The sequence below is a fragment of the Lynx canadensis genome, chromosome C1 (assembly GCF_007474595.2).
Source record: "Lynx canadensis isolate LIC74 chromosome C1, mLynCan4.pri.v2, whole genome shotgun sequence".
Classification (NCBI taxonomy): domain Eukaryota; kingdom Metazoa; phylum Chordata; class Mammalia; order Carnivora; family Felidae; genus Lynx; species Lynx canadensis.
Window position 1 is genome coordinate 10,759,012 of NC_044310.1, and position 9,743 is coordinate 10,768,754.

The following is a 9,743-nucleotide window of genomic DNA, read 5'->3' on the forward strand; positions in this document are numbered from 1 at the left end:
TCTCTCAAAAATAAGCATTAAAAAAAATTTTTTTTAATACCATATGGGTCAAATAAAACGTATCTGTGGACTGCATGCGAATCGGAGGACGCCAGGTAGTGACTCGGCGGTCCTGCCAGCTTCCCTCAGGCTCAGCACGGACCTGCGGGGACCCACAGCCCAGCAGCCAGTCTGGGAACAGGGACGGATGGCATCTGCCTCAGATGTGCCCCTAGGAGGCTTTCACTTGACACAAGGCTGCAGAATTTAGGTGCAACCCCAGCAGACGGGGGAGGGAAACATCTCTGCCACCTGGCAGAATAGGAGCTCCTGAGATAAATCAGGCTGAGTCATGGAAAAGTAATTCCATTTCCTGCAGGTTCGAGTTTGTGATCTGAGTCTCTCCCCTCTTCTAGTGATCTAGGGAATTTAACTGTTTTTATGCTGCACATGTTTTGGGGAATTCTTTTTTTTTTTTATTTTAATGTTTCTTTATTTTTGAGAGAGAGAGTGAGAGAGAGGGTGAGCAGGGGAGGAACGGAGAAAGGGGGAGACGCAGAGTCTGAAACAGGCTCCAGGCTCTGAGCTGTCAGCACAGAGCCCGATGCAGGGCTCGAACTCATGAACCGTGAGATCATGACCTGAGCCGAAGTAGGACGCTTAACCGACTGAGCCTCCCAGGCACCTCGTTTTGGGGAATTCTTATTTCCATTTTGTCCCTATGTATTTATTCTATTTAGGTTGAAGTCTTTACTTTGAAATAGTAACAGATTCACGGGAAATTGCAAAAAAAAAAAAATTACAGGAAGGTTTTATGACCTTCACCCAGTCTTCCCCCGTGGTAGTATCTTGTGTAGCTTTCATACAACAGCGTGGCCAGGATGTTGACGCTGGTACAACCCACAGAGCTTATTCAGATTGTCCTCAGTCATGGAAGTGCTCACAGACTTTTTCAGCTGAACCCTGCAGAAGTCCCGGGAGGGGAGACAGGGCAGAGACTCAGTCAACCAAGCAACATACTTTTATTGAGCGCTTACTATGTACTATTCTAGATACTGGGGATACAGTAGCGAACAAAACAAACTAACATCCCTTTCCTCATTTATCATCCCCAATACACATATGGGAAAACTGAGGCTCCAAGAAGTTAGATGCCCTGCTTAAGGTCACATAGGTAGGGAGTGAGACTTGACCCCCAAGTCTTCTGACGTCCAGACCACTATTTTTCTGGTTAGATTTTGCCTTCTACCTTCACTGACATCAACCTCAGAGCAAAAAGCACATGCTGGGGGGGGGGGGGGCGTGTATGCAATATTTTAAGCGGTGGTTCTTCGTTGGGAATGACTCTCCCCTCCCCTTGGGGACATTTGACGATGTTTGGCGTCATTTCTGGCGGTCAAAACTTGATGGGGGGTCGCTACTGGCATCTAGTAGGTGGAGGTCAGGGAAGCCGCTAACCAGCCCACCGTGCACAGGGCAGCCCCCCAGTAAAGATTTATCCCGCCCGGATGCCAATAGCATCAAGGTTGCAAGACTCTGGTCTAAACAGTCCTAAGAGTCACGGACAAAGACAGCCAGTACCGAGACAGCGCAGTGTCGTCTTGAACTTCCGCCCCCGTAGACACAATTATTTGCGTGACAGGCATGGCGAAGGCAGGCACGTTGTTGGTTGGCGGCTGATAGAGGGACACTATGAAGTACCGTCACCCCCGCTCTATCAATACTGGGAGGCTTTTCTGCAGGGGACGAGGACACAGGGATGGCTTGGGTGGTAGGAGACCAAGCCCGGAGGGCTGCCTGAAAGAGGATACGGAACATGCGGGAGGATCGGGCCTCCGCTACAGGCTCTCTTCCCTCATTTCTCTTGAACACGCGAAGCCGTTTGGAACAGGGAAGCAGGCAGGACATTCAGTCCACATCGTGGAGTGCGCAAGAGACGTAACTTCGGTTTTTCACAACTGGGCTTCGTTTCTTAAAAAATTTTTTAAACCTGTTTTTTTATTTTTGAGAGACAGAGCACCAGCTGGGGAGGGGCAGAGAGAGAGGGAGACATGGAATCCGAAGCAGGCTCCAGGCTCCGAGCGGTCAGCACAGAGCCCGACGTGGGGCTCGAACCCACGGACCGTGAGACCATGACGTGAGCAGAAGTCGGATGCTCAACCGACTGAGCCACCCAGGCGCCCCACGACTGGGCTTAATTTCTGTCTCAAGTCCCCGTTCTGCTGGGCGGGAGACACTGAACCACAGTTAATCGGAGTCTGCCCACCGCTTGTTCTAGGTTGTGTCCGTATCTCTTTTCCTGGTGAAGGGAGCTCACAGAGTTCCAAGCCCCGGGCAGGGGCCCGCGGCAACCTGGCCTTCTCTGGCACCTGCTGCGATGGCCTCATTTCTGTCTTCCGGGTGGCAGACGTGCCCTCCCAGCCTCCTGGAAGCCCTCTCTTCGCCCAGCTTCTCCATCTTTCTTCTCTCGGCCTCTTCGCAGGCCCACGGGAGACATTGGCAGGGCCTGTCACAGGCCCTGTCACTCTGAGGGCACAGGCGTCTCGGCCCCTCTGCCAACCACTCCGTGACCATCCCCTCCCATGCCATACAGGGTGAGAGACACCTGGGCTCCCCCCCCAACCCACACCCACTCTCACAGCTGGCACAGGGCCATCGCTCCTGCCACCACTCACCTCTCTGGAGACCCACGTCCTCATAACTGTTTCCACCCTCCTCGGCCCCTCTGCGCGGACCCCCAGCCCAGAGACATCTGACCTTATCTGGGTCTGGGCAAATGATTGTTGGATCTTAGTCCAACATTGTTGCTTAGTCTCCAAACCTTTTGTTAATGCCATAAACTTTACGTTTGCCTGGGGCTCCCACTTTTGAAACTCGAAGCTCGGGTTCTTACGACGCCAAAGTCTTGATTCTTGATACTCAGAAATGGTATCTCTGCTTTTCTGCTGAATCTGGCTTAGCCCGAAGTAAGAAGAGCCACTGGCTGAAACAGCAAAAGGGAAAGAAAAAACCAAAACCGGGGGCGCCTGGGTGGCTCCGTCGGTTGAGCGTCCGACTCCGGCTCCGGTCATGATCTCGCGGTCTGTGAGCTCCAGCCCCGCGTCGGGCTCTGTGCTGACGGCTCGGAGCCCGGAGCCCGCTTCGGATTCTGTGTCTCCCTCTCTCTCGGCCCCTCCCCTGCTCATGCTCTGTCTCTCTCTGTCTCTCAATAACAAGTATTTTTAAAAGTTTTTTTCAATACATAAAAAAGAAAAGAACAAAACAAAACCACTTTCGTCAATATCACTCCAGCAGTATGTGTGGAATGGATGGAAGACACTGTCGTGCTTTGGGTCCTTCTCGGCCAGCGGAAGCTGAGTCTCAGTTCCCAGACTCCTCTCCCACCCTCCAAACCCGGATCCCGAGTCCCTGAGAGCATCGCGGGCCACACTAGCAGGAGAGCTAGTGTGGAGAGAAGTGTGTGGGCGCACAGAGCACAGGCAGCCTGGGTTCACAGCCAGGCGCCACCAACGACCAGCTGAGTGAGCTTGAAAAAGTCACTTAACCTCTCTGTGTCTCAGTTTCCTCGTCTGGACAAGGGGGGCGGAGCACAGTACCTTCTTCCTAGGGTTACGAGGATGATTAACGAGACAGTACTCGGGACGCGTGTGGGACGGTGCCCGGCAAGTAGTTAGCGCTGTGTGAACGTCCGCTGCTATCGTCGTGACTTACTTATCCTAGAAGTGAATGGGTTTCCCGGAATCCAAGTCACCCAGGGCCCCGGCGCCTGCTGCTGGCGGTTTCCCGCGCAGGTATCCCCGTGGTGAGTTGACCCGGAGAGGATCAGGGCCTCCGGGCCTGGCCTCTAGCACTGTGTTCAGCCGTTTGCAAGAGCTTCAAAGGGATTCTCTTAGGATCCTTTCGTTGCAGGAAACGGAAACTCATCAGACCAGTTTAAGTAAAAACAAGGAAACCCACGGGAAAAACAAGAATGCTGCTCAAGCACTAAGAGCTGGAAGGAAGACGGAGAGCAATCCACGAGGCTTCTCTCTCCTGCTCTCTCTGCAGCCGGCTTCCTGCCTCTGTTTGACCGGGTGGCCTCCCGGCACCTGCGGGTGCCTTGGCCACTTCTTCGTCTTGGCAGAAACTCCACTTGGTTCGGGGGTCTGCACCGACCCCCGTGATCCCAGGTGAATCCTGAGAGCCCACAGCGGTCTCGAAGGCCCTCGTCAGTGACGGGTTTCAGAATGAGTATGTGCCCGAGTCCCCGCGAGGGAGGTATCAAGCAAGTTCCCAGGGAGCTTCTGGGAAAGGTTTCATCACTGATGGAAAAGCGACCACGGAAGAGTGACAGGGCCTGCAGCCTGAGGGAGTGATGAGCAAGGCTGAGCAATTAGGAAGTCCTCGTATCCTGGGCAAGAAGTCTGGACTCGGTGCTAGGGCCCTGGGGAACCGCGGCTCAGGCCTGTGTCTCACAGTGCTAACCGTGCGACATGGAGAAGAGCTTCCAGGGGACGGGCTGGGAGCAGGGACGCCAGCGAGGAAGCAGCTGGACGAACCACACTGCAGAGGAGACATAGAAGAAGGTTCTAGGGGATGGGGCACCAAAGAACATGGGTGATAGAGAGAATCGGGGCTGTCTGTGCCCACGGGCCTCCAGACGCTGTGCTCTAATGCCGTGAGGCCCTCACTAGCTCCATCCTGGGCTGTCTGATTCGTCCACACAGGCCCAGTTACACTGGCAACTCAGGTAGAGACGTATTTTTTGACACGCACATTTTCCAGGAAGTGGGATGAACCTGGTTTCATTTAAGCCGACAGTCCCACTACCCGATTTCACCATGCACTCTATGAGCACAATGTCTCCGTCACGCAGCCCTGATTCAAGCTTCCGAGAGGCTGGCTCAGTATGTCACAGGTGACGCCCGCACGCAAGACACATCCCTTCCCAGTGACTGATGTGAACCGCTCCAGATGAAGGCCACGTTCCAAGTACACGTACGTACTGACTCTGGCAAGAGTCACGCAGTGGAGACATTGCTCAGCCCCTCAAGGGTTTAGAAATGAGCCGCGTCAAGAGTAAGTGGGAAGAAGGAGTCACCTGCTCAGAATGGACTAAAGGAAAAGAGAGGCAGCTGGGAAGACACAGGAGCAAAGGGTCCTGGCCTCCTTTTTTTTTCTTCGTTTATGCTATTAATACATTCTTATTGAAAAAAATTATGTCCCCCATCACACACACACACACACACACACACACACACTTTCACTTTTCCATTTCTAAGGGTAACCAGAGTTTGGTTTCATTCCTCCCATGCATTTTCTTTTCTTTTTTTTTTTTAAATATGTATTTATTAAGTAACCTCGGCACCCAACATGGGGCTCGAATTTACAACTCCAAGATCACCTGCTCTACCAACTGAGCCAGCCAGGCACCCCTTCCATGCATTTTCTAGGCATAAGTAAAATATATGTGTCTACGTCTTAAAAAATAAAACCTTTGTGTGGCATGATCATGTTCAGTCCCTTGCCTTTCTCAGTTAATGACACCTGTTCGATACTCTTCCCTGTCAGATAGCTCTTTCTCCTTCTTTTTCACGTCCACACAGCATCCCGGCACAAGCCCACACCAGAATTTATTCAGCTCTCTTCTGGTGGCATTCAGGTTGGTAACCGTTTTTCGCTGTTATAAGTAGTCAGCCATGAAAATCCCTGAACACCTGTTCTTGAGAACCTGGGTGAGTTCTACGCGGTTATCTGTTCCTCTAAGTCGATTTTCAGCTTCACTTCCTGACCGATTGAGGACTAGTCACCAGCCAGAGACAGTCTAATATTTTAAATTAGCATCTTGCCCACTCAGCCCGAGAGAGCAGAAATGTTTGCCAGGAGAATGCTCAGAGGAGCGTCTTCTCCTCTTAGAATCCAGACGTTCGGAAAGGGACAGGCTGGTGCCCCAAGTGATCGTGTTCAGATGGCACTGGTTCCTGCAAAAAAAAATTTTTTTAAATATTTATTTACCTTTGAGAGAGACAGAGAGACACAATGTGAGCAGGGGAGGGGCAGAGAGAGAGAGAGAGACACAGAATCTGAAGCCGGCCCTAGGCTCTGAGCTGTCAGCACAGAGCCGGATGCGGGGCTTGAACTCCTCAACTGCAAGATCGTGATCGGAGCCAAAGTAGGATGCTTACCCGACTGAGCCACCCAGGCACCCCTTAGCATCGCTGTTTCTACAGATGAGGAAGTTGAGGTTCAGAGGGGACAAGATATCTTCCCAGCGTCACACAGCTCATAAGCAGCAGAGGACTCAGAAACGAAAAGACGGAGCTAATGAAATCCCAGCCTCATCCTAAAGTCATGGTTCAGGCTGGATCACGGTGCCTCTTAGGAGAAGAGATCGATGGTGGACAAAGGTAGGCGTCTACATCTGTCTACATGGCTGAGTTTGCAAGACCTGTTGGTTTCCTGTGGCTTCTGCAACAAACCACCACAAACTTCATGGCTTAGAACAACACGAGTTTATTATCGTACAATTCTAGAGGTCAGAAGTCCAAACTCTGTCTCGGTGGCTAAAAGTAAGGTGTCAGCAAAGCCGTGCTCCTTCTGGAAGGCCCAGGGGAGAATCCATCACTGACCTTTTCCACCTTCTAGGAGCTTCTAGCACATTCCTGGGCTCATAGTCCCTCCCAGGACACATCGCTCTGCCCTCTGCTTCCACCACTACATCTCTTTCTCTGACCCTCATGCCTCCCTCTTCTAAGAGCCCCTGTGACGACACCCAGTCCACCAGGATAATCCGGAATAATCACCCCGTGTCAAGGGCCCTAACTGAATCATATCTGCAAAATCCCTTTTACCATGCAAGGTAACACATCTGCATTCGAATGGGCGTTTGAATATGAATGTCTCTGGGCAGCCCTGATCCTTCCTGTCCCCTGGAATTCCTAGCCTAGTGGTTAACAGCAAGCACATACATCAGTTCGAATCCTGGTCCTACCACTTGTTAGCAGATGGAGGTGTGTCATTTCTCTGAGTCTCAGTTAGCCTGGCCCGAAACACCAAAATAATAGAATTTCCCTTCTAAGGCTGTTCTGCGGATTAAACAATACAATGTTCCAGAACTCTTGAAACGTAGTGCTCAGTAAACGGGAATCATCGTCTTCCCCCACTGCCTGTTCTGGTCACGGCTAACAGAATTTCCACCGTTCGAGATTTACTTCTTTGGCTCTTTCCCCAAGGACATATCTTGGGCCCTTGTCAGTTAAGTCTGGCTCCTCAATAAGACCCAGCGAACCAGAGAAGAATCAGAGAAACTCACCGTGTAGAGGGAAAGGGCTGCGAAGGGTAGGATGACAAGGAGAGACGTGGCAAAAAAACAAAAAACCCAGCAAGTTTGCCAGTTTCTAGTTTTGCCTGTGGCTCTGCTTTGGATGGGAATTTCTCCAGCCTCTCCCCAGATTAGCCAGGGTGAGCTGCCTAAAAGGAACACTCGGAGGATGATTTGCTGAGATAGACCTGCCCGGTTGCGTTTGCAGCAGAGCTCGTGGCTCTGGAGTAGGACCCAGGCGTGGAAAAGTACTGACGCCCTTTGCCTGCAGGTAGGAGCTGCAGCCGCTGTCTGAAATGATCTTCCCCAGTCCAGGCCTCTCCAAAGTCGGTCTGGCAGAGTGAAATGAAAGCCCGATTCTGGGTCTTATCTGAAAGTGGGACTGTTTCCCATCAACCATTTGGAGACTGGAAGTTTCCCAAACTCACGGTCTAAACTTGGTGATGGAATATACAGCTCTCCGATGTGAGCTTGTCAGCACAGGCACCTGCCTACACAGAGAGTTCTCCCCATTCAATAACATAATGTGACTATTTGGGGCTCTCATTCATCCCCCCCAAAATTAATTAAGCACCTGCCGAGGGCCAGGAGAAGTGGGCGGGACACAGCGGTCCCTATCCTCAAGGAGAGCAGGAGGCAGAGTTTGTAAAGAGTTATGCCACGGTGCAGAGTGAGACAGAAGCGACTTCTTTTCCCGAAGGACAGACAGGAGAAGCAGGGAACCTTGTCTCAAGGGGGGAGAGTGTGTGCACAGTGACAAGGAGTTCTCCCAAAGCAGGGAGAGCGCGGGCTTTGGAGCCCACGAGCTGGGATCTAACTCCTGATACTTCCCAGCTGTGTGGCCTTGGGCGATTGATGACCTCACCTTTCAGAGCCTCAGCTTTCTCTTCTATAAAATGGGTGTAACCCAAAAGTATCTCTGAGGTTGTTAAAAGGATTAAGTGGGTTGGGCAGTGAGTAGCTGCCTGGCAACAGGTCCATAGTGAGGATGTGAGAGATGTTACTGTCATACTCATGGAGACGCATCACTGTTTCCCTAAATGCTTTCCTCACCCCCAAATCACAAGACAGCCCCAAATCCTATTTGTGGACACGAGGGTCCTGTTAGACGGCGACTGTTCAAGTTCAAAGGCAACAACGGGAAAAAAAAAATACCCACATGGGACAACATGGGTATACACACGTTCGGATGATGCCGACCCGTGAACTTGGCAGTTTGGAAGTGAACTCCATTGCGATTCCACCAGGGTGTCTAATTTCATCCCGGACACAGCCGATTCCCAATAGGAGGCGCCTTCTGTCCTCAGGGATAATCTCTGATACCCGGCCAGCTGCCTATTGGCTTTTCTCAGGGTTTGAACTTCAAAGAACTGGACCGAGAAGGGGACCCCGGCCTGTCCTCTCTTGGAATTCAAACAATCTGAGATTGGGAGAGGAGGCGGCTTCCCTTCTCCCCCTGTGTTCAGAATCCAGCTTCTTTTGCGGTCTGGCTGAGATCAATTTGGGCGCCGCACAGGTTCCAGGGCAAACCTCCAGGTGCGGGGGGCAGAGGCGCCCTCGCCAGCTCGGGCTTACCCTCCCCAGAGCCAGGTCTCAGGCAGCGGTTCTGAGGCGCTAAACAGAGGTGGGCCGCCGCCCGCATCCCGGTGGTCAGGACGACAGCCCGTGTTCCACCGGGAAAGTTCCCCGGAAAGCTGGGAATGAGCACCGGGCAGGCGAAATTCTCCGGCCAGGGCGCCCGCATCCTGTAAGCAGGCGCGGGCTCCCCGAAGGGGCTCCACCCGGGGCCGGGCCACCGGGAACCCGCAGGGGGTGCTCAGGGGACCGGGGAGGGGTGGGCGACCGGGCGGAGGGCAGGAGCCGACTCGCTTTTTCAAAACCTGCTTCCTTCTTCCCCGACTCCACCCATCAGTCACCTCGCAAACCACCGGCCCAGGGCGGTGCGGGCGGGCCCCGGCGCCCCGAACACGCCCTAGGGTGGAGAGGGAGGCGGCAGCCTCCCCAGGAAGTGGGGGTAGAGGCCGGCGCACCGGGCGGCCAGGTGAGCGTCCCGCCAGGTAGAGGCGCGGCAGGCGGGTCCGCAGGGCCGTACCAGCCTCCGGGGCGGGGGAGTCTCCCAGCTCTACTTAACCCTTAACTAACCTGGACTCCCGGCCCGAGTCACCCTCCCCGCCTCCCACCCCCACGTCCCATTCCGCGGCCCGGGGTTGGGGATGTCTGGACCCTGCTCCCTCCCCCCACCCCTGCTTCGCCAACTCCTAGCGGCAGGGGGCGGGGGAGGACTTGGCCTAGCTTCCCCGCCCGGCACTCCCCCAGCCCACCCGAGGACGTGGGTGCCGCCGGCCCGGGGGTGGCGCGGAGGGCAGGGCGGGAGGGTCGACCGGTGGGCGGCGCCTCTCCGGGCCCGCGGCCGCTCGGGGCCGGCGCCGCCCTCGGCCTCTCGCCGTCCCTCCCTCCTGCACGC